The sequence below is a fragment of the Cygnus atratus genome, chromosome 3 (genome assembly GCF_013377495.2).
Source record: "Cygnus atratus isolate AKBS03 ecotype Queensland, Australia chromosome 3, CAtr_DNAZoo_HiC_assembly, whole genome shotgun sequence".
NCBI classification, from domain to species: domain Eukaryota; kingdom Metazoa; phylum Chordata; class Aves; order Anseriformes; family Anatidae; genus Cygnus; species Cygnus atratus.
The window spans coordinates 12,259,306-12,287,028 of NC_066364.1; positions in this window are offsets into that span (position 1 = coordinate 12,259,306).

Here is a 27,723-nt window from a genome sequence, read left to right on the forward strand (position 1 = left end):
GTTTGTTTCAGCATGGTGGTCTGATCACCTTGAGAAATATTGTCCAATGCTTTCATAAAGAACTCATCCAGTCCAGAGATGTTGTTACCATCCTTTCCATCCCCTGTGTGTATATTATGTTTGCTCCTGCAAAGTGATATAGTCCACTGGGTTCTGAAGCTTTTTCCAGTGCTAGAAATCAAACTGACTTGTTATATTTGCATTTTTATTGTGTTTTTGTTTGTTTGTTTGTTTGTTTGTTGTTCCTGAAAATAACTTTGACTGCATTTGCTTTTCAGCTTCAAATCCTTAAATCCAAACAGTAAAGGTAAGTTTCATAACATCTACAGTGTCAAATAATTTTATTTTCCTTTTGAGCATCAATAGGTGATTTCTCTGCTAGATAAATTCTAATTGTTTTTGGGAAATGTGAATTTTCTGTCTTCAAGCAGTCTGATTTTAAGTGCTCTTTCCAAAACACAGTTACAACATTTATTTTAAGAAGTCTTGGGAGAAACACAACTGGAGAATTCTAGCCAAAGAATTAGCAGCCTAAACAAGCCACTGCAATGCTTGTTATGTCTGTGTTACATTCTCTTTTCTCTAATGATTGTTATTTTATCTATTTATAAAGATTTGGTTATTTGCTTCAGTGCTAACAATCAATACTGGACAAGGACTCATCCTACACTGCAAAATATATAATATTTTAAGCATTTTGATATAAGAAAAACTTTTAAAGTTTTTTTTTTTTTTTTCCATTATTGTTAACCTTTCTATAAAAGAGAAGGACCAATTTTTGCTCATATATTAACTTGTGGATAACCACTGTTCAAATTTATCTAACAGCATTTCAAAATCAACTTCTGAAGAAACAGAAAAGAAACTGGAAACAGCTGAATATTTCAGAAAGTTTCTTTCACTCTTCTTACTGGTGCTGATTATTTATCATTATGGGATGAAGTGAAAATTTAACTTTCACTCATTGACATTCTCAAATAATTGAATTACTTTATTCTTTTCTTGAGCATAATGGCTTAGTTTACTTTAGCCTTAGTACCATGTACTGTTCAGAAATCAGTCAGAAAAAGGTCAGTATTTTGTGTTTTGCTTCTAACTCATGGTTATTACACAGTGAGAACTTCTACACATCCTAATAGCTTTATGCAAGAGACCTGTAAAGTACCTTCCTAAAGGAACATTTTCCTAACTCCAAGAACTTTGGAATAACTTTAGGAATTCTGACAAAAGAAAGAGAATAGGGGCAATGATGATCTGAGAGTACTTAGTCCAAGTACAGGCCCAGGATGCTGTCTGCATGAGCAGTGCCATGCCATCTCATCTCAGGACCAGAGAAATGTTTTTTTTCCTATTTTGTCCAACAAGTAATAAAACCAGGAAAATGACTTCTATAGCACAGTGCTTAAACCAAAAACTGGTTTTATAATGTCCAGAGTTTACATCAAAAATTGCTGGTTTTCCAATGCCTCTGACAGAAAGTAAAGATGTTATTAAAAGCTATTTTAATAGTGTTTTCAAAATGCTAAAGGGCATTGCAAGCTCTTTACATGAGTGACAGTTTTAGGCCAGAAAACTATTTTGGGGTATTATGTCCTTTGGGATGAGTGTGAAAATTTCTTATAAGGCAGCAGCTGTTTGTATATTAAACATTTTCCTAACTACATTGTGCAAGTAACACAAAACATTTTTAAATCAATATTTTCTTCGTCTGTTTTTTGTTTGTTTGTTTGTTTGTTTGTTTTTCTTGTTACCATCACTTTGATATCTGCCTAATATCTGCTCATTATATCAAATATGGAACTGGCATCTTTTGTATATTTTCATTCTTCTGATTCCCTTCTTAATCTATGACTTTTGGAAACAACAAAAAATGTTGCTTTACTATGGGCTCAGTTATTTTGAATTGTGCAATTTTGTTTAAAATAGACAACAGATTTGCATAAGATTATATATATGGGAAATCATTTTTACGTTTGGGACGAGTCTCAGGAATATTTCTCATGTAGGGTCAGATTTTAGGTCAGAAGTAAGAACTCTAAATAATTATTGTCAAGGGCTCAAGACTGAATATATCTTCTCTGTACTTCATTTTTCATTTAATTTTTAACCTGCTCTGGGATCTTTTATAGCTGGGCCTCAGAACGATAACATCCATGTGGAAGAGCAAGCTGTTAAAATCAGAGCATTATAAAATTATTTTTTTCACGGACTGGAGGTTCTTCTGTGTGACCACACTCAAACTGCTACTATTACTACCACTGCTAAAACTATAAACTGATTTTTTTAAGCCATGTTTATTAAGCCAATCTTTTCTGGGTGTTCAACCCACCAAAATGCACATTATTATTTATTTAATCTTAATTAAAATAAGCTATGTTATAAACTGATAGCTTGTAGTTCATCATAATGTTTATTTACAGCTTTTGAGCATGAGATTCCATAAGTTTTTACCTTCCTATATTATTCTAAAATTTATAGACATTGGTGAATTTCATATCCATTCTGAAAAATACAATATATGGCAAAAGGAAGGCTCCATCCAACTAAAACAACCTCTATTAGTTTCTAGCTTGGTAAGGTGTTGTGGTTTAGCCCGGCTGGCAGCCAAACACCACACAGCCGTTCGCTCACCCTCCCCCCTCCCTCTCCGGGATGGGGGGGAGAAACGGGAAAGTGAAGTCTGTGAGTTGAGATAAAGACAGTTTATTAAGACAGGGAAAAGAATAACAATAATATTAATAATAATAATAATAATAATAGTAATAATGTGTACAAAATAAGTGATGCACAATGCAATTGCTCACCACCCGTTGACCGATGCCCAGCCTATCCCTGAGCAGCCCGGCTAGCCACCCCTATATATTGTTCAGCATGACGTCAGATGGTATGGAATACCCCTTTGGCCAGTTTGGGTCAGCTGTCCTGGGTCTGTCCCCTCCCAGCTCCTGCTGCATCCCTAGCCTGCTCGCTAGCAGGACAGAGAGAGGCTGAAAAGTCCTTGGCTTGGTGTAAGCACTGCTCTACAACAATTAAAACATCAGCATGTTATCAGCCCTCTTCTCATCCTAATCCAAAACATAACACCCTACCAGCTACTAGGAGGAAAATTAACTCTGTCCTAACTGAAACCAGGACATAAGGTCTAGGTTTATAAGTGGTTCCATGACTTTTTCTGGAAGAATCACACACACACACAAACAAATAAAATGGAAATTTTCCCACAGTACAAAAAAGTGACTCCTCTTTTCTCTGTATTCCTAATATTAAGGAGACAGGTTTGGCAAAGTCACATTTTAAATGAGTTATTTCACATCAAAAGTTTTTTGACATTTTAAAGGGAGATGAAGGAAAGTGTTTTGAATCCATACACTTATGAATTCTAGAGACGTTCAGCACAGCAGGGAGCTGGGCTGAATTTCTGTATATCAAAAAGCAGTAACAAAGCAGTCTCATTCTTATCTTGCTAAGACTCCTCCATGCACTTAAAATAGTCCTATGAGACATACAATTTTAATCTTAGAGGACAAATGTGATTAACCATGGTACATTTATGGTTAAAAACATATTGACATTTGTGCTAAAGAACATTCTTAGGTGCTGCTGATGAACTGTTGATTATAAATTGAAATTCAGGTGCATAAAGTCCTTTTACTGATTTTATATGGCATTTATCTCATTAAATTTGAGCTAATCAATGTTTTCCATACCATTTTAATTAGAATAAAAATTGTTTTTCATTCATTCGTTATGCCATTTTTTTCTGGATGTTGGACCCACCAAAAGGCATATTGCTATTTATTTAAGTTTATTTACTCACATTGTCTAGTAGCCTATGTTACAAACCAGACTAGCATACCACTGAGATATATTAAAATATATTTTGAAAAGATAATTATTGTCTCAAAGATAATTATTGTCTCAAAGATGTGAACCAGCACATGGTACTTGATACCAAACAGTTTAAAACAAATCTTTCACTTCAGAATTGGTGCATGTAGAATATTTTGGTAAAGGTAGGAAATTATTCAATGTATATGCTATACAGGAGAGCGGCTTTAATTTGGTAATAGAAAAATCTGATCTTTTGTTGCTGAAGAACAAGTGTGTTTATGAATACAAGCAAACCTGAAGTGATAAAGAGTAAATTCTGTTGTCAACATAGTGTATTTCAGTCTTGATTTAGTTACATAAGACAGGTGATGACAAGTGACAAATAGACAGATGATCATAAGGAAACAGTAAAGTAATATTCGTGGCATGGTCTAAAAGTATTTGCAATCTTATTGTAGTCAAGCTTTTTGGAAGTATAACAAAGAAGAAGCATTTAAAGGAATACATGGATTGTTTTCACAGTGAGTTAGAAGTTCCACCTGAATGTGGAGACTATCCTAAAAAAGGTTTGTTTGAAAATTAAGCAAGTAGGGAATGTTGATGTGAGAAACAATGTACATTTGATAAGAGCTTGAGAAAGTTTAACTGCCTAATTAGAGAACAAGTGATGATTATTAAATGTAAAACCAGCATGTGTTCATATACTAAAAGTCACTAGGCAACGTTCTGAATTTACCCTAGTTTTCCATTTCTGTGTTTTCTGGAGAAACAACGAGAAAATTTCATGCATGGAGATAATGTATTGAATAGATAATCTTTGAGAAGAGTATGATACTTTTACTTATTATGAGCCTTGAGTGTCCTACATGACACAGAGACAAGAGATTGCTGTTATCAGCGCAGACTCCTCAAGTGGTCTAAATTGGGAGATTTTGTAAAAGTAAATGGTATTAATTTCACCCATGACCTTAGATCCAGAGACTTACTTCTGTAGAGGTGAACCACAATGTTTGTAATGAATGCTGAATCTCCAGTTAAGGGAAAACGATAATTAGCATTGTCTGAGTTAAAGCTAATGTAAAAAGTTCCAGGTAAAAACTAAATCTATGTAATGAAAAAAAAGAAAAAAGAAAAAAAAGAAGAAAAAGAAAGAAAAAAAAAAGAAAAAAAGAAAGAAAGAAAGAGAAAGAAAGCAAAAGAAAGAAAGAAAGAAAGAAAGAGAAAGAAAGAAAAAGAAAGAAAAAAAGAAAGAAAGAAAGAAAGAAAAAGAGAGAAAGAAAAAGAAAGAAAGAAAGAAAGAAAGAAAGAAAAAATCTCCACTCTTGCTCCTTATTTCTCTTAACAATGACAATATCTAACAGAGTGTGTCCCTTGTTTTTATTTATTTATTTATTTATTTATTCTAGAAAGAGCTACCCTGTGCAAAAAGATATGAACAAAATGTTGTAGGAGAGGAGAGAGTCATGACACCAGCATGGGTATCATACCAACATAGCAGTCTAATCTAGGAAAATATTGTAGGTGTTTCCTGAGGTCCAGCTAAGCCTTTGCTACCTAGCTCCAGAAAAGAAACGACAGCCACAATGATCAAGAATTTTGGAGCAGAACTTTTTTTGTTTGTTTGTTTTTTGTTTGTTTGTTTGTTTGTTTTACTTCTGTTTTAATAAAGTGACATCTCCCCACTACCCCCAAACCTTTTTTTTTTTTTTCTCTTATTTTTTTAGTATTTTACCTATGCATAAGAATGAAGGTTTACAGGCACAGCACATTCAATAGCAACTTATCTACTTTATGGAATCTGTCTTCATGTTAGCTAGTTGATTCTTCCGAACTAAAGTATAATTCGGAAATTTCTGTTTTCTCTAGGTGAAACTTTCACATCTGTGTTTAGTGGGTGTAGCAAGTCTATGCTATTTACTGAAGAGGGCAAATAAGAACAACAAAATAATAGTGTATGATAACAATAAGATTTAAAGATGAAACATTTAAGTGGATTCACTGTAGGTACTCAGATTGCTCTTCTTCCTGTAGCTAAGTCAATCTGTGATTATCACCTACTTGGCTGATTCAACTTCACTAGCTAAATCATCAAAACAGATGATTTGCATTGTTTTGTGTCTCATTAGGTAAACAGAAATACTGCAGCAATATGGAGTATGCTTGGCTAAGTACGTATTTCATCACGGTTATGCACATCTCCATTTGAACTAAGAAAATGAGCTCCAGAGATACTACATTTTAATATTACACTGAAAGGACCTCTAATGTAGAATGTAAGTCTCAATTTGTTAAGTGTCACATCCCCTAAGACTCCTTTCAGGGCAAGGTGTTAAAGAATACGGATTAAATGTTTTGATGCCTAGAAATTTGCATAAATTGGCCAAAGATTTTCTACAGCATTTGCTGTCTGTTAATGATGTTATTGTTGTTGTTGTTATTATTATTATTATTATTATTAGCATATTTTACCTAGTGTACTAAAGTAATGATTTTTTTTTAATTTTTTTTTTTCCCACAAGGTTTCTGGGATGTTAGCCTCTATGCACTCTTAGGAGGTTAGTCCAAATTCATGAATGCCATTTTAAAAAAGGCATTTTTGAAATCAAAGCTGTACTGTAAAGGACTAAAATGTACAATCGTTGAAAGTGTCAGAGTTCTGAATCCCAGGGAAGTGATGGAATCTCTGTCCCTGGAGTGTGTAAGGAAAGGGTAGATGTGGTATTTAGGGACATGATTTAGGGGGCAAATAGGTGGATGGTTAGTCTAGATGATCTCAGAGGTCTTTTCCAATCTTAATGATCTTATGATCCTATGAAGTACAACAAGTTTCCCAGGCAAAGCAGAAAACTTGGTGGAAATGAGAGAATTCACAGCTATGGTGACACTCAAGTGTTACTGTCAGTATAGGGAGTGTACAGTGTGCTACTTGTCTTTCAAGTAGCTTTATGTATCAAATAAGAGAACCTAATGTGTTAGTACAGATGATCTTCCAGAAGGTCATTCTGAACTTTAATCAAATAAGCATTTTAGCCTACAAACCTGTAAAGTGAATAGGAAAGCTAGAGCTGGAAATGTTGACAGTATTGTAAATCTTGGGATATCATAGAATCATAGAATCATCGAATATCCCGAGTTGGAAGGGACCCATAAGGATCATCAAGTCCAACTCCTGGCACTGCACAGGTCTACCCAAAAGTTTAGACCATGTGACTAAGTGCACAGTCCAATCGCTTCTTAAATTCAGACAGGCTTGGTGCAGTGACTACTTCACTGGGGAGCCTGTTCCAGTGTGCGACCACCCTCTCGGTGAAGAACCTCTTCCTGATGTCCAGCCTAAACTTCCCCTGCCTCAGCTTAACACTGTTCCTGTGGGTCCTATCACTGGTGATTACGGAGATTAGGTCACCTGCCTCTCCACTCCCTCTCGCAAGGAAGTTGTAGACTGTGATGAGGTCCCCCCTCAGCCTCCTCTTCTCCAGGCTGAACAGGCCAAGTGACCTCAGCTGCTCCTCATATGTCTTCCCCTCTAGGCCCTTCACCATCTTCTTCGCCCTCCTCTGGACACTCTCCAACAGTTTAATGTCCTTTTTGTACTGTGGTGCCCAGAACTGAACACAGTACTCGAGGTGAGGCCGCACCAACTCAGAGTAGAGTGGGACAATCACTTCCCTCGACCGACTAGCAATGCTGTGCTTGATGCATCCCAGGATATGGTTGGCCCTCCTGGCTGCCAGGGCACACTGCTGGCTCATATTCAACTTGCTGTCAACCACAACCCCCAGATCCCTCTCTGCGGGGCTGCTCTGCAGCGTCTCATCACCCAGTCTGTACGTATAGCCAGGGTTGCCCCGTCCCAGGTGCAGGTCCCGGCACTTGCCTTTGTTAAACTTCATGTGGTTGGTGATCGCCCAGCTCTCCAATCTGTCCAGATCTCTCTGCAAGGACTTTCCACCCTCATCCGAGTCCACAACTCCTCCAAGTTTGGTGTCGTCAGCAAATTTGCTCAAAACACCTTCTAGTCCTACATCCAAATCACTTATAAAGACATTGAAGAGGACTGGCCCTAAAATGGAGCCTTGAGGGACCCCACTAGTGACCATCCGCCAGCCAGATGTGGCCCCATTTACCACAACCCTTTGAGCCCTGCCCGTCAGCCAATTGCTCACCCATCGTATGATGTTTTTGTTAAGTTGTATGCTGGACATTTTGTCCAGTAGGGTCCTATGGGAAACTGTGTCAAAAGCTCTGCTGAAGTCCAAAAAGATCACATCAGCTGGTTTCCCTTGATCGACTAGATGGGTGATCTTATCATAAAAGGAAATCAAATTTGTTAGGCAGGACCTACCCCTCATGAACCCCTGTTGGCTGGGACCAATGACTGCATTGTCCCCCAGGTGCGCTTCAATAACCTCAAGGATCATCTTCTCCATAATTTTACCAGGCACTGACGTGAGACTGACAGGCCTGTAATTGCTAGGGTCTTCTTTCTTACCCTTCTTGAAAATTGGCACAACATTTGCCAGCTTCCAGTCCACTGGGACCTCTCCAGATTCCCAAGATCGTTGAAAAATAATTGAGAGAGGTCCCGCGATGACGTCTGCCAGCTCTTTAAGCACCCTGGGATGAATCCCATACAGACCCATGGACTTGTATGGATCCAGGTGGAGCAGCAAATCCTGCACACATTCAGGGTCGGTTGGGAGTTTATCATTTCCACCGTCATGGTCCTTCAGCTCAGGGCACCCTGGGTCCCGAAGCTCATCATCAGTGTTGAAGACAGAGGTGAAGAAGGCATTAAACGTCTCTGCTTTGCCTATGTCATTGTATGTGAGGAGACCCTCCCCATCTAGTAGTGGACCTATGTTTTCTTTGGTTCTCCTTTTTCCGTTCACATATCTAAAAAAACCTTTTTTATTGTCTCCCACAGACATGGCCAGCTTCAACTCTAGTTGGGCTTTGGCAACACAAATTTCCTCCCTACAAACACGAACAGCATCCCTGTATTCCTTCCTCATCACCTGACCCTCCTTCCAGCAGCCGTACACTTTCTTTTTTCGCCTATCATTGATTTTTTTTTCTTTGTCTTTAAGCAAGTGGAGGCATAATTTTTTTAAGTGCATTTTAGTACCTAAAAAGAAAATACTTTAAGTACTTTTTACTTTTTCTCTAAGTACAAAGATAGAAGAATTTTGGAAACATTGATTTATTTTATTTCATTTTTTCTGACTACAAGAAGAGCATAAATGACAGGATTATTATAATAATAATAATAATAAAAAAAAAAGTGTAAGCGATATTCTGAAACAGTTAGTCCTTGAAGAGAAGGGAAGGAAAGCAAACATTGTTTTTTTAGTTCAATATTTTTTTTTTTATCTAGAAAGAATGCAGAACTTATTCCTTATGTCTTATTTTTGATTTTCCAGGTCAGTTTATATGTACAAATAGTACATTATTAACAAGTGTAGTAGATTTTCTTTGAAAACAAAACTAATCCCTTCAGACTGCTCCTTTGTATTCTATATAGTTGATTGAAAATGCAGGTGTTAGTGTCTCAGTTTGGAAACAGTGGAAGGTAGTAGTATAGCCCATGGACCATCCCTGAAAAGTAATTTGGATGCAATTATCCTGTTTTTCAGGAGGACAGGTGAGATAGTTAAACTGTAGAGAGGAATGTAGTGGCAAGTGGCAACTCCTGGACCATTTTATTTACCAATGTTAGTATAGCCGTAGGGTGATCAGACCACATAGTGGGGTATTTGGGATTACATTTGGAAGGTATCCAGTCCAATGAAGAAGCCCGCACTGCTCCTTGTAATGTGGTGTAGAGGTGCTTGAACTAACTGTAAATGATTTAAGTATTTTGCTAGAAGTAAGATAGATGGCTTACAGCTGGTTTATGTGGTATTATAATGTGTGCCATTATGCTGTATATGCATGCCTGTGTCAAATTGATCAGATGGTTACCCTTGTAATTACCTGTGTTGCACTACTGTGTGACTTGAATGATCAATAAACTATGGTTTTGATGAGGGATACCAGTCTGTAACCAATCACTGGATTGCTCACTGAAAATTTAATATATTAACATAATTTTTTCAAATTTTGCATTTCAACTGGTAAGTACTGCATGTGCTGCACTATATAATTACCATCATATATGGGATGAAGATTGCAGAATTGTATAATTTTATTGGAGTATCCCGTTCATCCCCTTAGTGAATAGCTCCAAATTCCCTTAAGCTCAGTAAAGCCAAACTCAGCAGGATGTAGTTTTGAATCTGTAGAGCTAAATTTACTGAGTGTTCTGATTTTGTATAGGTTGTACCAGATGTAATATAGGAGTATGAAATGGTGCCTGGAGGAATCCTGTCAGTGTTCAGATCTGCAGTTCAGCACATGAAGAACATACTTGATGCATGTCAAGTACAGTGTTAGGAATAGCGGTACATCTTTAGTAGATAAGGCAGTGGGGTTTCAGTTCCAAAATTTGAGGGGGGCTAAATGGAGACATTGGGGTTGGGTGGGGCAGGTTAATTGATGATATCTGCAGAGTCAGTCTAAAAATCTCACGTGGCCAAAATATCTTCTCATTTGAAATAATAATGGTAAATATATAAGCTTAAAAATTATGTCTAAATCAGAGTGCAAATGAGGGGAGTCACAGTTTCTCCATAGGCATTTCTATTTGTCTAGAATTTCAGTAATTATAAAATGATGTCCTTGGCTGAAGTTCAGAAGAATTGGGAATGATGGTGTCCCACTGTGAGTGGTCACTTGCAGAGCCATATTAAAGCATAAAATAGAGTAGGAACCTCTAACAAGATCACTTTAACAGACTCCAGTTAAGCACATATATATTCAATTTAATTCTTAAATTATATAGAAACTACAGTTCTTATCCAACCTGTAACTTGAAATAATCATCAGAAAATTCTATGTGAAACTATGTATGCTGGGGACTAAGGAACCTCAACAGTCTTGCTTTTATTCCATTTTCCCAAACTTAGTAAGTTACATTTGGTCTTATATATATCTGACAGTTTGGGTGTTCTTTGGTCAATATTCTATTAGGAAAATCTTTAAATGTGGATTTTGGAAAACAGTCTCCAGAAGAGGAAGTTAATCAGTTAAATAATATTAAAGAAATATATTTTGACTGTATTATTGTAAAATTAATGCATTTCTATCTACCTATGTATTTACTTTATTTCTAAGGTAATTTTTTTGAGCTTAATTCCTACTCATAACCTCTTAACTGAACAGGCCACTTCAAATCAAATCTTGCTGGTTACTTTGATGATAACAACAACATGAAAACACAGATATACTTAATATAACCTAGACTTTGCAACTGGAATTTCTCAGTTGAGAGGCTCTAGATATCACTGTTAACTTCCAATCTTACCCAGACTAGTCTTCAGTAACAAACTCCAGTTATTTTAACTAAGCTTGAAGAGTAACTCTTATATTTCACTTAGCCATTTACTTTGTGTGTGTGTGTGTGTTTGTTTTAATCTACTTCTGTTTGAGAAACAGAATTAATCTAAATTCTTTATTTGCAACTGAACTCAATACATACTTCCCTCTGGTAGGCCTTTCTCATAAACTATAATTCAACACAAAATTTATATTTGGATATCTGTGGTTGAATTCAAGTTCATACAATTTAAATGAGATCTACCTTGTCTTTCTGTATTATTGAAATTATGCAGACTTCAGAATCACAAATTGTGCAAGTGATAGAAGGTTAATTTAAAATCCTTTGTATCTCAAATTGTGTAGAAACCCATTTACATATGTGTTAGACTTAACAGGCCAAATCCTGACGTGCTTACCTCATGATACATGCATGTATCATTTATTCTTTCAGACAACATAAGTATTGGATGGAACTTAATGGATAAAACCTAAATCACTTCATTTTCTTCCATGAGCTTTCCACTTCTCATTCTCCTCTTTATGCCCTACTGTGGCCCAGTTTCTGTCTCTCCGGTATTTTCTATTTTCTCTTAATTCATTCTTTTTTTTTTCTTCTTTTTTTTTCCTGATTCAATTACTTTTTCCTTCACACAATTTTTATGTTTCTTTCCTGTTTTTTAAACCATCATAGATACCATACCACAAAAATGGTTACACATACCATAAAAATGATTACAGAGAAAGTCTTATGTAAGGAAAACACTTGAGACGGTATCTACAGATACACGTGATAGAATGAAACTCCTGCAAAAAGACATGAAATAGATTAGTTCTGTTGGAGACTAGTATTGAAAAACTTCAAATCTCTTCAAAGAATCTTCTGATGAATGGGAAGTGATTATTATTTATTTATTTATTTATTTCCTTTACTAGCAAAGGCAATGCTATTAGAAATTAAGATTGTATTCTCTAAATGTGGCAGAGAGGACCACAACAAGCTGTCATCAGGTTAATTCTCCTAAGAATCTGAATATACATCTGGTTTTGATGTACTTGATAGTGTTGCCAAGTGAATCCTCCCAGTTCTTGTCTCACATCTACTGGCAAATGAGACACGCAAAACAGGAATTCTACAGTGAACTCTCCCAGTCTAGAAGATTGTCATATTAGACAGCACTGGTTTCTTTTGTTCAAGCCACAACCAACCAAACTACATCAGAGATGTGTAGGTGGTTGAACTGGAGGAGGGAGTTTTGATTTCCTTGATTTCTCCAACATAAAGTGAGTTAAAGATATGTCTACCTTATTATGCGAGCCCTCACTGACAAAGCAGTATGCAAAAACATTTTATAGTCATGTTGATGCTGTGATAGTGTAGGAAGGAAGGCAAGGCTGGTTGGATAAAAAGAGAGCAGGCCTCTGTGGCACTGTCCAGTAATGCAGTATTTCCCTGGAAGTCGTGAGTTTTCCGCTAAAGGCTACACAATTTATATTAAGGGGTCACTGGATAAAATAAATTAACATCATTAAAAAAGATCAGATTTTAATCATGTAGCTTTGCCATCCATGCTTATTCCTCTGTTTTCTTCTTGGGAGGTCTGTATTCTCTCTCCACCTACACTGTGTGGAAAAAATGAACAAGCAAAACCTTTACATTTTTTATAATGTCATTACATTTTTAATATTGATTTTTTAATTCTAATGCCACATTTATGCAGAGTTACTTGTGTTTCAAGCTCAGTGTGCTGAGGAATGTACAACCTAAGAAAAAGCTGGAGCTCATAACTGAAACACATAAAGATGACTATCTAAAAAGAAGGAGCAGAATAACTTCTCAAATAAGTCAGGCAGTCTGTGAAAAATATAGGACTAGAAATGTCTTCTGACCTTACTTTCTTAATAGTGTATCCTTCTACTATTACAATATTATTTGTTTGTTTGTTTATTTATTTATTTATTTATTTACACAGTTATTAATTCTTCTGTGTGCATAACTGGGAAAGCTAATATACCTGAGAACAACCGGTTATACACTAGAAATCTGTTTTAGCATGAAGAAATCAAACCCAAAAGATTTTAAAATCATTGCTCCTTGTTTTGAAAGATTTAATTCTGTATAACACATATCAATTTTGTAGCAAGTATACGTGTTACGATGATAGGAATTCCAATATGTATGTTTTCACATTTCTTTCCCAGAGTAAATAAATAAATAGAATCATTGTTTACTCTGAGAGGGAACAAAACCACCCTTGATTTAGAAATCCAATACTCATAATTAAACAGGTTAAAGGGCAGGTCACAGCAACAGTTTCTGAGGAACTTCACTGAAAGAACTTTCCATGTGATTCTATTCTCTGCTTCATGCCCTGTAACTGATTGTTTATCTATGTAAAGAAGTTCTCTCCTATCTCAGTTTCGTGTCTTTGAATGTGGTTTGGTGGTATAATCTCTCCTTTCCATGTGCCTATTTCTCTTTTGTTTACAGATGGAATAAACAGGCATATAAAAACATACACCTAATTTTGGGGCAGATGAAATCAGGTAAAATTAATCCCATCCTTAATTGATATAATTAAACTATATAGTTTTATATAAAAGATACTGGTATTATTATCATGGTCACATCATTGAAGACCTGTGCATATTGTTTTTCTCTGGTAAAAAGACAAACAGATGAATGTTGCACTGAGAAAGGTATAAAAATGATGAGTATAACTGCTGTTATCAGTAGTGTAGAATCATTTAGAGATATTTTACACAGTTTGTTTCAAGAAGTACTATGTAAGATTAAAGGTTGCTCAGGGGAAGAAGAAATGTACAAAAATATGGAAGACTTGAATGTAGAGAGAAAAAAAAAAGCTTATGATTGTTTACATTAGAATATGTAGGTCCACAAAGTCCATATAATAATGGTTGTAGAAATAAATTATCTTTCGACTTCTCAGTATAGAATGCAAAGAGAACTTTCAAAGACATTAAAAGTAGAAACATTAATGTAATTATCCACCCAAGTAATGTATCTGCCAAGACCTTTGGTGTGAGGGTTTACTGGGGCCAAGGATTTAGTAGTCTTGGGAAAGGCTGTCAGTGGTATTTCATCTGAATCTGTCTCTAGACTCTATGGGGCTGGACCCACTTACTTGAGTGTAGGCACTAGAGAGATACTTTGGGTGTCCTTTTCTCTCCCCCCCCCCCCCCTCCGCCCCTCCCCCAAACCTCCAGTAATCTCTCCAAAAATGTATTAGACCTATCATTTCTGTTGTATCTGTTGCCCAGAAAAAGATCTCATCAAACTTGTAGGATTGTCATGCAAACAGCAGCAGACATCTATATGTATACAATTGAATCAAGTCCATTGAGAAAAGATGTGATCTATTTAACTAAAGACAAGTCTCTAGGAATTTTCTTATATCTGGTGTAATTTACCTCACCTACAGCTCTCATATGAGAAGCATGTATATTTTTGAAAAGTTTGTTCTCAAATCTGCCAGCCTACTGTGGATGTTTTGGTGTATATTCCAAGTGAGGCAATCAACAATGTAAAACAAACACCATCTTCTCCATAACTTTTTATATTTTTCTCACAACTTTTTAACAGGGTATAATTGTAGTATATCTGCCAATACACACATTCTGTGGATATCCCTTTTGTTTTCTTTGGCTGTCATAACAGGGTGTTACATTTTATATTTTTATATGCTTGGATAAGTTTAGCTGTCCTTGTGACACTTACAGCAAGGTTTACTAAAAATAAAATGTCATCTTGCATTAATGCTTCATCCTTATCCATGTAGAAGAAATTCCTCTTACATCACATCAAGTCAAGAGTATTTGAATTTGTAAATAAAGATTTACAAAATACAAAAAATTTTTTCAGAAATCTGATTACTAGCTTTGACTCTTCTGTTGTCTACTGATGGATGGGTAGCTGTATACCTGTCTGTATTATCACAGAAAGGACAGGATTAGCAACCTTGCTTTTTGTACAGAAAACAAGATATACTGTCTTCAGGAAGCAAGCCAAAGAGGAACCTTTGCACATCTTGAAAAACAGCATTTGTTTGACTAACTGTTCTGTATTGAAGTACTGTTAACCTCTGTCATCATTGTCGACATTGGCAGGCAACACCTCTGTGTACTAAAGCCAAATGACTCCTTCAAAGCTTCCACACATGCACACAGGAATTTCTCAGTTATAGAGGTTAACAAACAGTTGACAAAAGTTTCTGCTCATTCTAGACACCTCTGTGACTTTTACTAAACTAGAATTGGATGTAGACATCAGGTAGATACTTGCTTTAATCTTTGTATTAACAGTATATTGTGGCAAGGGGTAGAAAAAGCATCATGATCTTGGTGGTCTTATTGATATATGAAATCCCCAGGAAGCCTGGACTGCTGTGCCAGGAGAGGAGTGCAGGTGTCACAGGCAATAATCTCTGCTACAAGCATAAATACTTTCTCAGAAGAAATAATTGCTATTTCCATTCCTCTCACTGTGAGAAGAGTCCAGCCTTCATCCTCAAGGCAGCAAAAACCAATTTTCCTCAAGCAGCTGTGAAACCAGAGCTTATTCAGGACAATTTGTAGAGTAGAAAGTCAAGCAAAGTAACTCCTGATGAAGGGATATTCTCTTAAGATAAGACAGTTTCCTCTGTACCCTCTCAGTTATGCTCCCCTAAGTAAATCAGTGTCCTCTATGGGAAGGTACAGAGTGGAAGTAAGTATGAAGGGAATAGGCATAATAGTGCTAAAATCCAAAGTAAAATGAAAAATTCCCCCTACTGAGAGATATTTTTGTTTTCATTGTCTTACCTTATCAATAAATTAATTATTTTGCAGCTAAATTTGCTAAGTCATTTCACCTCCTTAACAGGTTGGCAGAGAAACTATAATTTTCAGGTACATAGCATTGTAATGAATTATTTTCCAATAAAAAGCAGTGTGGAAGATTGCTGTTGTCATTGTTGTTGTCTTTAACTATCGCTACATGATATGAACAGAAGATTTCAGGATATATGGAAGAGTTGTCAAAGTTTATATAAGGAAATGACTCACAAAACTTGTGATAAAGCAGTTTCCTGGAATATTTCAAGTCCACAGTAGTATGTTAATGATTTTGTTTAGAAAACCAATATTTTGCCATATGATTTAGTTCTCTAGCTTTATGAAACATAGATTTAGCTTTATGAAAATGTATTTACAAGAAATTGCACATCTTTAAAATATTCAAGAGCCTCAACTCCAATGACGACAATCTTGTACAGATGGCAAGTATCCAGAACTGCCCCACTGGCGTAGGCAGCCTCAATTGTAGCTCTGCCTATATGCCAAGATAGTAGCAAAAAAACAACTGCAGTTCCAAATCTCATTTAGTCAAAACCCAGGCTTTCTAGATGAAGGAAAGAAGGAAAAAGTCTTCCAGATGGGAACAGTCTTGTTTTTTACCAGATGGAACATGAATATAGTTGGTGTACTTCTACACATTATCAAGCAGACCAATACAGAACCATTCTGAAACTAATATTAAATAACTTCTACTAGGCATTTGCGTTTGTTGTGTTTTAACTCTGGCAGTCAGCACATCACCACCCAGCCACTTGCTCGCTCTCCCCACATGGGATGAGGGAGAGAAATGGAAAGGTAAAAGTCTGAGAACTCATGGGCTGAGATAAAGACAGTTTACTAGGGAAGGAAAAAGCCGTGCATAGCAAAGCAAAAGAAGAAATTCATTCACTACTTCCTATCAGCAGGCAGGTGTTCAGCCACTTTCAGGAAAGCTGGGCTCATCATGTGTAATGGTTCCTTGGGAAGACAAATACCATCACTCCGAACAGTCATAGAATCACAGAATGGTTGAGGTTGGAAGGGACCTCTGTATGTCAGCTGGTCTAAACCCTGCTCAAGGAGGGACACCCAGAGGAGGTTGTCCTATTGCACTTAGGATATGTGCTGGATTCTCGTTGATTCACTGTGATTTAAAACACTGTAAACTGTTACTGCATTTGCAAGAACAAGATATATAAAAGGCAACAATTCTAAATTGTAGGGGAAAAAACTGCTGGTAGAAATTAGCTACCGACCCACTACAGATTAGTAGTATAGAAACATAGAATGTAGTCATAGAATCATAGAACGCTTTGGGTTGGAAGGGACCTTTTAAAGATTTAATTCCAACACCCGTGCCATGGGCAGGGACACCTCCCACTTGACCAGGTAGCCCAAAGTCCCATCCAACCTGGCCTTGAACACTACCAGGGATGGGGCATCCACAACTTCTCTGGGCAACATTTATCCAGTACTTAAGCACCCTCACAATAAAGAATTTATTCTTCAATTCAGAAAATTCAGAGATGTCTTGGGCAGAGTGACCATGAAATGTTAGAGTTCTCTATTTTTGGTGAAGGAGGGGGGGCAGCAAAACTGCTACCTTGGATTTTGGACAGCAGACTGCACTGTTCAGGACACTGGTAGGGAGGGTCCCTTGGGAGTCAGTCCTGAAGGGCAAAGGGGCCCAGGAAGGCTGGACTCTTCTCACGAAGAAAGTCTTAAAGGCACAGGAGCAGACTGTCCCTGTGTGCAGTAAGATGAGCTGGTGGAGAAGACTGGTGTGGCTGAACAGGGAACTTTTATTGAGAGGCTGGGAGAAAAAGAGAGTTTATGTCCAGTAGAAAAGGGGACAGGCATACGGGGAGAGTACAACGAATTTGCTAGCATATGCATGGAAAAAATCAGAAAGGCTAAAGCCCAGCATGAGCTCAACCTGTCCTCTGTGGTAAAAGACAAAAAAAATGTTTTCACAAAAATATTAACAATAAGAGAAGGGCCAAAGAGAATTTCCATCTTTTACTGGATGTGGTGGGGAACATGACTACTGAGGATAAGGAAACGGTTGAGATTCTCAGTGCCTTCTTAACATTTGTCTTTACTAGTCAGACCACTTATCCTCAGGGTACTCAGCTTCCTGACCTGGAAGTCTGGGATGGGGAGTAGAATAAACCCCCCATGATCAGGTAGAAAGAGTTAGAGATTGGTTACTCTACCTGGACTGTCACAAGTCGATGGGGCCAGATGGGATCCACCCAAGGGTGCTGAGGGAGCTAGTGGACGTGATTGCCAAGCTGCTTTCCATCATCTATCAATGGCCATGGTCAACTGGAGAGGTCCCAATGACTGTAGACTTGCTAATATGATGCCCATCTATAAGAAGGGTCATAAGGAGGACCTGAGGAACTACAGGCCTGTCAGCCTGTCCTCGGTGCCAGGAAAGGTTATGGAACATATCATCTTGAACACAATCACACACCATGTACAAGGCAATCAGGGGATCAGGCATTTTGGTCACGACAACTCCATGCGGTGCTACAGGCAGAGAGTCTGGAAAGCTGTGCAGAGGAAAAGGATCTGGGGGTGTTGGTCGATGCTCACCTGAATGTGAGCCGGCAGTGTGCCCAGGTGACCAAGAAGGCCAACAGCATCCTGCCTTGTATCAGGAATAGTGTAGCCATCAGGACAAGGGAGGTGATCATCCCCTTGTATTCTGCTCTGTTGAGGCCACACCTTGAGTACTGTGTTCAGTTTTGCGCTCCTCAGTACAAGAAGGACATTGAGGCCCATGAAGCTGGTGAAGTGTCTGGAACACAGTTCTTATGAGGAGCAGCTGAGGGAACTGGGGTTGTTTAGTCTGGAAAAGAGGAGGCTCAGGGGAGACCTTGTTGTCCTCTAAAACTACCTGAAAGGAGGTGGTGGCTGGTTGGGTGGCGTCTTCTTGCATATAACTAGCAATAGGACAAGAGGGAATGGCCTTAAGTTGCACCAGGGGAAGTTCAGATTGGATATTAGGAGAAATTTATTCTCAGAAAGAGTGGTTAGGCATTGGAACAAGTTGCGCAGGGAAGTGGCAGAGTCACTGTCCCTGGAGTGTTTAAGGAAAGGGTAGATGTGATACTTAGGGACATGGTGTAGTGGGCAATATTGGTGAACGGTTGGACTAGATGATCTTGGAAGTCTTTTCCAACCGTAATGATTCTATGATTCTATGCTTCTTTCCTAGAAATCATGGTGTATTGCTTTTTGTTTGTTTGTTTGTTTTGCTTTGTTTTGTGCAAAACATTGCAAATACTTTAATGTGATTTCTTTATTATAAAATACTGTCTCAATTATTTTATAGACACTGTAGATACTATAGTGTCTAGTAGCAGGAAGGCCCTACAGAAATGGACATGTACATTTGTTACTTATTCAGCAGAGCCCTAACAAGACTGCAGTTCTGTATTCAGATCTGTACTACTGTCTCTCATAGGGCAAGTAATTTTAAATATAGTATTATAAGAGTGCTTAACCATTTAGGAGCTTCTGTGAGATACTAGGTGAGCAGTATTCAACAGCAATTCAATGTCAATTGCTAATTTCTACTATAAGCAGAACTACTTGGTAACAACTTCTTCTCCTGTGACTTAGGGACATTGTGAAGTTAGTGAATATCCCATTAAAAAACAAGACTTGGATATAAGTTCTTTAGCAGTAAAAATCTTTCTTTGCCTCCGTCCAGACTACTAATATGTTTGTTAGGATGAGAAGGCCCCTAATTCATATTTAAATGAAAACACTTTATACTTGCTTTAAGGATGGCATCACTGACTTCAGATAAAAGGAGCTGTGGCAACATGCAAAAAAATGATGATAGAAGGTTGAGATTTGTCTCACTTAAGATAAGATATCCAAAGGTTATGCATCTAGTCTAAGTCCTTGACTCTTTTTGTCATCAGTGAAGAGAGCTGGGGGCTCTAGAAAATGATTCAGCTCAGCTGTCATAGACATATATCATGGTGAGATGAATCGTACTCTGAAGGTGCCTGTTTCTCTTCTGTGACTATAAATGAATCACAAGATGACTAAATCAGACTAAAAATCTTGAATTTAAAACTAATTTTCCAATACCTAAATGGGAGCAGCTGAATCCCACTTCTCATGTCTTTTTGTTTTAACGTTTTTCAATGTAAAGCAAATAAATTATGTCAATATAGTATATTTCAAAGAATGCAAGTCATCAAAATGAAATAGATCAATGACTACAGATAAAGCAGTTTTTATAGATCCTTATTGGTATCTTTAGCCTAGAGATAATCTTTTTTCCTTCTTTCTTTTTTTTTTCTTTTTTTCTTTTTCTTTTTCAGTAGAATGGACAGTGAATACAAAGAATAAATCATATAAGTGTTTAACATCTGTGCACTTTCAGCATAATGCACCATAATTTCTTTCCTGCTATGTTTATAGTCAGATTCGTTACCCTTATCTTCACTAAAGCTAAAGTTATCTGCCTAAAAGTTAGATGTGTAAGTTAAACATTTACTCAAACTATTTATCATAGAACCACAGAATCATAAAATGGCTCAGGTTTGAAGGGACCTCAAAGATCATCTACTTCCAATCCCCCTACTGGCACAGATATCACCCAGTAGATCAGGTTTGCCAAAAGCCCCGTCCAACCTGTCCTTGAACACCTCCAGGGATGAGCATCCACAGCTTCTCTGGGCAACCTGTGCCAGTGCCTTACCACCTCCAGAGTAAAGAATTTCTTCCTTATATCTAATCTAAACCTACCCTCTTTTATTTTAAAACCATTTTCTCTTGTCTGTCATTTGTCTGAGAAAAAAAAACGTCACCACAGAACCTTCTCTTTTTCAGAGCTTCCCTCTTAATGCTCTCCTACAGGCACTTGTTTATTTGTGTATATATGCTTACGGTTGCCCCCCTTTACTCTCTTACAGTTTTTTAGATCTCTTCAGTCCACCTCACCCTACACACTTTTCTTGCAAACCTGGGCCCCTACTTCCTCACTTGACTGTTGGTCATCATGTCTATCCCCCATTGTTCCTAGTTTAAAGCTGTCTTTATCAGAGTGTCCACCCTTTGTGAAAAGATGTTTTTGCCCTTTGTGGTCTGGTGGTTCCTAACTTTTCTTAGTAGTCTTCAGGCCACAGAGAATCTCTGATGGTTGTAAAACCTAAATTCCTATTGTGAACATTAGTTGTGCAACCAGCTCCAGATAATAATCACAGTTTAAATTTATTTATAGATTTTCAACTATCCTACACAGTACCCTGTTAATATGAATAGGTTTCTTTCCAAGAAGAGAATTTACAATGAAAAAGTATGAAGACAAGAGCTTTTTATTCTTCAAACTCACAGCAGACATTAGCAATGGAATATTTCTTGGAAATTCATATGACTCTCACAGAGGTCAATATTCTTTTAGTACAAAAGAAAAAAAAAATAAAAAATCTTTACAAGCCAAACTAACAAGTGTGTGCTTCCCACTGGGCTTGTGAATGCTTTGCCTGCTGCACCTTGTTAAATGTAAATTAAAAAAAGCCAAGTAGATACCTGCTGAGAAACATGTAACTGGGTCATGCCCAAATCTGTCACAAAGGGCAAGACTCTTAAATAATCCAGAAATGGTGGTCATGATGGTCCTTTTTTTATAAACTGACTTCTCTGCCCCATCGGTCCCAGCACAGACTGGGCTTAGAAGCCACCAGAAATACTGAGTTTAACCTTTATAATGAAAAGGATTTATCTCTAATGATGAGATTTATTTCACCTAAATATAGAGGTAGGACTCAGTTGAAGGTTAAGACACCTACATTTTCATACCTGTATTTAACTGACTCTGTGAGATTCTAACTATCTAAACTCATTGCCAAAGGAAATCATATCCATACCATCAATGGATTTTAGGAAACGATTCAGTTGAAACATGATTTAGTTACCTGCAGGTATCTAACCTGCTCATAGTTACTTAATACCTAATAGTTACTTAATACTTTAATAACCTGCCACAGTTACTTAATACCTAAGGATTGCAATTATGTCATAACAAACATATGATACCTGTGATCAATGCAATGACACATAGAAGCTGGGAGTGCTCCACATGGGTGTCCCCTGTGCATGATGAGGTTAAGGAGAAGACTAATTTTCCTACCTAAACTTGCGTGAGGTGAATATTTTCCAGATTATGGCTTCATTGATGACATTTAATTTCGTTCTTCCCAAACATTCATTTCTACAGGATAAACAGCTACATGTAATAATCCAGATTTTTTTTTTCTGTCACATGGCAGAAAGTGCCCTGCAAGAAGCAACATTAATGAGATACCTACAGCCTTTTCCTCACTACTTCTATATCTACCTTTCCTGATCATGCATGAACTCATAAAAGAAGGGCTCAGCATTTCATTTAGCACTTATTGCTTTCAGGCACTACAAACCTTGATCCATTGTTAAGTCTGTTAGTTGTTATATAATATATATCAATACTAAAATCAGAGGTACGTTCGAATATTTCCATTGCATAGATGTTGCATTTTGAAAATTATTGGATTTATTCTGAATAGTGCACAACAGACAAAAATAAAATTGTTTGTCAAATATACTCTTCTTCAGAAATTCTTTATTGTGTTGTGGTTTAACCCGGTCGGCAGCTAAACACCACACAGCCGTTCACTCACCCTCCCCCCTCCCTCTCTGGGATGGGGGAGAGAAACGGGAAAGTGAAGCCTGTGAGTTGAGATAAAGACAGTTTACTAAGACAGGAAAATAATAATAATAATAATAATGTATAATAATGTATACGAATGTATACGAATGTATACCATATCTTAGTGATATGGTTTAGTGGAGTACTTAGCGATATGGTTTAGTGGAGTACTTAGTGTTAGGTCGGAGGTTGGACTCGATGATCTTGAGGTCTCTTCCAACCTAGAAATCTGTGTCTGTGTCTGAAACAAGTGATGCACAATGCAGTTGCTCACCACCCCGCTGACCGATGCCCAGCCTATCCCCGAGCAGCCGGCCCCCCCTCCACCCCGGCTAGCCACCCCTATATAATGTTTAGCATGATGTCAGATGGTATGGAATACCCCTTTGGCCAGTTTGGGTCAGCTGTCCTGGGTCTGTCCCCTCCCAGCTCCTGCTGCATCCCTAGCTTGCCCGCTGGCAGGACAGAGCAAGAAGCTGAAAAGTCCTTGGCTTGGTGTAGGCACTGCTCTGCAACAATTAAAACATCAGCATGTTATCAGCGCTCTTCTCATCCTAATCCAAAACATAGCACCCTACCAGCTACTAGGAGGAAAATTAACTCTGTCCTAACTGAAACCAGGACAATTGACAGACCTAAAATGAATGTTTTTTGAATTCACGATCAAAAATGACAATATATCTCTCTGAATATGAAAATCACTGATATTACAATGGCTTTACTTATGCAAAATTTTGGTCCAGCAAAATGTTTCTATCTTTTTAAGTAATATGAAACTTCACATAAAAGTAATTTTTAAATTTCTTCACTAATTTCCATCAGTTGTCCTAAATAAGTCTTGCCATCCAGGCGCTATGTACCAAATACTCATATTTTGGACATATTTTGGACTCATATTTTTATTTCTTGGACATTTATTTTGTTTTTCAATGATCCTCTGTTTCTAAAGTCCATCACTTTATGGATTTTTTTTCCTTCTGTTTACATTAATTAGAATGAAGGACTGAGGTGATACAGGGAGTGACTGTCTTTCAGGTGACTGTTGTAAACAAAACGACTGGGACAACACAAATTTATTCAGTGCACTGTTCTGTATCAAACTCAAAAACCTATTCTGTTCAGAGACATAGAACCGGTGAGATTACCAGCCACACACATACAGCGTTAAAACATATTTTTCTTAAATCCAGAGAGACACATTTGAGAAATTAACGGTTTTCAGCATAACACTGCAGATCTTTACTCCTACTCATGTTGTATTTTCCACTCTCCTTCCTGTCTCATGAACTACAGTCTGCTCAAAAGAAAAATAGATCTACTTTGAGTTACTAAATAATAAATAAGAAAATAATAATCTCATTTTGTAATGTGGAACATTGCACAGTTTATGAATGTTATCTTTCTTTCTCCATGCCAAGGTAACATTAGGTTGAGGTTTTAAGTGTCTGATAAATGTGGACTTGTTTGAAATGTAAAACTGGTTCCAGATAAAACCAATAAGAATCAGTATTAACATAAAAGTGGGTGTTCCTGGCAGCTCAGCTGAGGCCTCCACTTTGCTGGATTTACCAATACCCAGGAGGTGGCTTGGGTTCTCTAGGGTATCTCCAATGACATCAGTTGCCTTTGTTGGACAAATGAGTTCTGCTTTTGTGGCTAGTGCTTTTAATCTCTTTCTGAATATCTCTTCATAGGAGATTTAAACACATAAACCAATAAACGTCTTCGACTTTTTCTCAAGGTAAATCTTTCTTCCTTCATGCTCAATGTTTACGGCATAAAAAGACTAGAGAAATAGGTTTGTCATAAGCGATTACACTTTGTACACATGTAGATGTGGTGACTGTCAGAGTACCATGGTCAATGAAGACCCCTTAGAAAAAATGCAGTGGAGTGAGGCCAAGCAATTTGCCAGTCATCGGTGACCTGAGACAGCATGGCATCCTTACACTCTCAGTATAGAGCATTCACAGCAAAGACAATCTTCTTCTTCAGTGAAAACACAGGTTAGAAGAATAATTAGAAGAGGAAATACTGGCTGTGTTGAAAGACATGGAAAGTTGTTACCCATCTATTTTCAAATAGTGGTGGGAAGGGACTGGGGGATGTCTTACTGACAGTTCTTATCTTGCAGGCATATTCTTCTCCATCTGGAAAAATAAGCATGCAAATTATATCCCTGAAAACTCAGAAAATGGTAGCAAGTCAGAAGAAAAAGATATTTCTTTGTTCCACAGCAAGGTGCTTCTGGTGTGTCTGTGGTTACAGATCACAAGGAATTCCTCAAATTCTCTTTTCAAAAGAAACTCATTAGATTTAGATAATTTGGTTTGAATTCACAGCCCTATAGCAGACACACACACACATCAAAAAAAAGATAATCTTGTTCATAAAACACAGATCACCAGATCACACAGATCAGATGAAAGCTCTTTATCATTATTTACATTTTACTTGAATGCAGGCTTTTCTTAATGTGGTGATCCTGTCATCTTTTTACCATAAAGAAATATAAAATAATAAATCTGACAACAATGCTCATTTTATTTCATGCTTTGTTCCCATACAATGTCCATTGTTGTATATTCTAAATGTAAGTTATGTTATCTAAATGAAATAATTTCTAACTTCATTTTGATTTCAGGTTTTCAAACTCTGTTGTTTGGCTCATAAATTCAATATTCTTGTATCCATGGCAACAAGATGTGCATACCCTGTCTTAAATATTATCTCACTATAAAGTCAAACACTTGAAATGGAAAGCACTTTGCATGTCAGAACTTAACTGTATTTCAGACAGACAATTATGAACAAGAAATCAAATGTGTAGTGACTTTACAGCTGGATGTACTGTAATTACACCTCTGCAGCACAATGTACTTTTATGGCTCAAGGTTCTTCAAAATGAAAATCAACGCCCTGCACCTTTATTTGTTAAATGTTAATGCATGCCTAATAGGAAGACTTAACTCTACAAATGTTTAACAATTACGCAGAATTCACTGAAGTGCTCTCAGCTTAATCAGTTTGCTTTCATCTTTTTTTTTTTCTTTTTTTTTCCTTTTTAATCTTCACTGGAATTTAGCAACAAAAGATTGGTTTGAACAAAAATACAGGGATAGGAATCAGCATGTTATACACAAACTGCAAGTCAGCTCCAAATTTTGGTGAAACAGAACAGTAGAGACCAATATGCACAGTGAAGAGAAGCTAGAACTACTCCTCGAATTTTTCCACCCAAAATAGCTATATTATAGCTATATTATTAGCTATATTCAGCTAAACAAAATCATCTTTAGGAAACCATCAATATATTCTAGAATGTTGCCAGTAAAATAAATAAAATTAGGAACTTTCTTTTTTTGAGTGCTGGCTAACCAGGACCTTAAAAAGTGTTTGGAAGTTTGGTGCACAAAAAAGACATATTAGAGCCAAGGTTCCAGTCCAAAAAGCTACAACTTCTAGAATAGATTAGAGAGGCCAGTTTTAAATCAGTTCTTAATGTGCAAATACATTCAAGAAGAGTTAGAACAATCATATAAATTCAAAGTCTTTGTGTTTGAAAATACTACCCTAATTTTTATTTCTTCTGCAGCAATAAATGAATAGAGAATAAGTCATCAGATACGGCAGTCATAAAAGAAATGGTCAGAATTATTTGTAGTAAAGCACATAAACAGATCTTGAAAAAGAATTTAGTTGAACACTAAACAGAATTCTCTTTATTAATTTTTTTAAGGGGAATTGGAGCAAAACTTGACGAGGCGATCGGCTCTGGGGCAGACGCGTTCTGCAGCGGAGCGGGGGATTGGGACAGGCAGGGCTTTTTTTCCGGCATTGAGGCCACTCGAGGGAGCCGCCAGGACCCCACAGCCCTCGCGAGGGAGGCTGACGAGGCGTAGGCGGAGCCAGCAGCGCCCCCTCCCCGGCCGTTCAAAAGCGGCTCATAGGGAGCGCGGCGAACAGGGCGGGCGAACAGGGCGTGGCGCGTCAGAAGGGAGTGGCGTGGCAGTTTGCGTGGTACAGCGCGCAGGCAGGGTAAGCACAGAGGGCAGAGGGGGCAGAGCGTTCCCCCCCAGCCCATACGAACAACTCCTCTAACGGCGGTCAACCGCTAGCTAGGCTGCAATGGTCTACACCAGGCAGAGTGCTCTCTCTAGAAAGTCTGTAAGCACCCAGACTGACTGCCTGCTCAAAAATGCGGCAGTTCAGGTCTCTGGATGCAGGGAGTGTCTGAGCCTGTTGCTGCCATCTGAGGGAGGCAGAGAGACTGTGTGTGAGGTGCGGGCAGGTGGATGACCTGGTCTCCCCAGTGGCAGAACTCAGGGAGGAGGTGGAGAGGTTGAGGGCTATCAGGGAGTGTGAGCGGGAGACAGACTGGTGGAGCAACTCCCTGCAGGGCCTGAAGGAGAGGTACTGGGGTAAGACACCCCAAATGGGGGTGGACCCCCTGCCCTGTCGCTGTCGGGCAGAGGTAGGGGACCTAGGAGTTGAGGAGGAATGGAGATGGGTCCCTTCTTGACCTCGCAGGCGATGCCCCCCCCTATCGGCCTCACCTTCCCAGGTGCCCTTACACAACAGATATGAGGCCCTGGAGCTTGAGAGGCTGGTGGGTGAGGATGAGGTAGAAAGTCTACCCAGGAGGATGCCTAGGGCAAGGAAGTCGACTCCACGCCTCAAGACTGCCTCCACCAAGAAAGACAGAAGGGTAATCGTTGTAGGCGACTCCCTTCTCAGGGGAACAGAGGGCCCTATTTGTCAGCCTGACCCTACCCGTAGGGAAGTCTGCTGCCTCCCTGGGGCCAGGGTCAGGGATGTTGCCAGTAAGCTTCCCAACCTGGTTTGCCTCTCTGATTACTATCCTCTTTTGATAGTCTAGGCTGGCAGTGATAATATTGAAGAGAGAAGCCTGAAGGCTGTCAAATGGG